Source organism: Pteropus medius, unplaced genomic scaffold, assembly GCF_902729225.1.
Source record: "Pteropus medius unplaced genomic scaffold, Ma_sr-lr_union100, whole genome shotgun sequence".
NCBI classification, from domain to species: Eukaryota; Metazoa; Chordata; class Mammalia; order Chiroptera; family Pteropodidae; genus Pteropus; species Pteropus medius.
The window spans coordinates 25,709,566-25,711,657 of record NW_024352787.1 but is presented as its reverse complement, the minus strand read 5'-3'; the positions used below and the strand labels follow the sequence as shown (position 1 = coordinate 25,711,657).

General features: G+C 35.9%; 1 pseudogene; it reads right to left on the bottom strand.

The window, feature by feature from the left end:
* Window positions 1-268: 268 nt before the first annotated feature.
* On the bottom strand, window positions 269-870 carry LOC120591597 (40S ribosomal protein S12-like; annotated as a pseudogene).
* Between the last annotated feature and the right edge of the window lie 1,222 nt (window positions 871-2,092).

Here is a 2,092-nt window from a genome sequence, read left to right as displayed (position 1 = left end):
CAATGAACACTCTGAGCTTTCCTAATGGGCATGTCCATAAGTGCTCCTGGACAGCGTGTACCTTCTAGTGTCCATAGCCTAAATCCAATCCTGCCCACCTTTGTACTTTTCTATTGACCCATCCAACTGTAAGATTCTAACTTTTTAACACCCATACTTACCTAGCCTTAGACCATTTCTACAGTTTCTGAGCGGGCCAAGTCATAGTCGTTATAAATGTCCACCCTAAGAAACTCTAGCTATCACCAATAGATTATTGTTAAGCACATCTCTGCTTTAACCACTATTTTAATTGCCAATACTGAAGTTACTTACAGATTGGGATTAGGCTTACATTTACAAACCAAAGAGAAAACAAATAGCATGCTTCCAGTTATTTTGCAATGATTATCTTTTGTCCACTAACAAGAACCTTATTTTATTGCCTCTCCCCCACAAAAATAAATAAATAAATAACCCAGAGATGAAAAACCAAAACCAAATTTTTTTGTTTGTTTCTTGCATTTGAAGTACTCTTCGATGACATCTGTGGCCTGAGACTTTGCCGTAGTCCTTATCCACCAAACAATTGCAACCAACCACTGTCCAGGGTTTTCCCTCTCTGTCAGTTTTACAGAGGCCTACCCATTCCCTTAGTTTCTTGTTGTCATCAACCTTAATTAGGTTGATTTTGTGTTCAGCACAAAGGGCCTCCACCAACTTAATATACATAGGCTCATCACACAGATGAGCCTGGGCTTGTCTAAGGCTTTGGCAGCTTCGCGAATTCCATGTGCTGGGCCATTGTGCATGAGGGCGGTCTTCAGCACCTCTTGTAAAGCAGTATTAATGTCCATTACACCCTCCCGCAGCAATGCCTTCCTCAGCCATGGTGGTAGGTTATGGGAGGAGCCGAATCTTGAAAACACCCAAGTCTCGCCTCCACTCTACTCCGTGGCAGCAGGGAAAGAGCTGTGCAGTTTTATCTAATTGTTTTAATTTGCATTTCCCCGGTGATCATGAAGACATATGTTTATTGTCTACATTCCTCCATGTGAATTGCATTTTTTAAACTTTGTCCTTTTTTATATTTGCTTTTATCTTTTTCAACGATTTGTAGAAACTCAGGATATTAATTATTGTTGGTTATATAGACCGCAAACATTTTCTCTCAACCCGTTGCTTTCATTTTTGCCCAGATAACTTCCATCATTCAAGAAACTTAAATTTTGATCTATTTAATCTATGGATTTTTCTGTCTTTTAAAAAAAGCTTGTAGAAATATATTTTTATGTTAAGTCATATAATCATTTCCCAGTATTTTATTCTAATGATAAATTTTACTTATCATATTTATATCTCAATCTACCTATAATTTCTTTAAATATTTATTTGTTCATTTGTTTGCTTTTGGCATGGTGTGAGCTGCTGTTCCAACTCTGGACAGCTTCTTTTCCAGACATCTTACTGTGGGTGAAAAATGACTTTCTTGTTTAAGTCACTATTGGTTGGGCTTTCTATTACTTGTAACCTAATTCATTCTAACGGCTACATTTATGGTCTCTACTTACTCCTAAAACTCCATTTGTATGTATCTTAGAGCTTGTAATTTTTTTCCATTCTTCTTTTCTATTTTTATTTTTCTTTGCTTCATTTTGGAAGATTACGTCAGCTCCATCTTTCATTTCATTAATTCTCTCTTTGACTAGCTCTAGTCTCTTGTTTAACGTATCTATTAAGTATTTTTCCCCCCAATCACTGTTTTTTTATTTCTATAACTTTTCTTTGTTTTTTTTTCTAATTTCTTTTTTTGTTTGTTTCCTTATTCCCTTTACATGCCTGATTGACTCCATTTCTTTCTTCAAATATGTACATTTAAAGTAATCTTATTTTAAAGTCCCATTTATATTGATCTATTATTTGTGATTCTCTGGGTATGGCTATTTATTGCATTTGATGATGATCTCCTATAGCATTAGATTTCTTCAAGAGCTGTCTGGACCACGTCTTCAGTGTGAAGTATTTTTCACACAGGTGGTACACGTCCTGGCTTGCAGAGGCTTTCCTATGTGAATTTTTATATTCATTTCTGTTGGAAAAACAAGGAAAATCT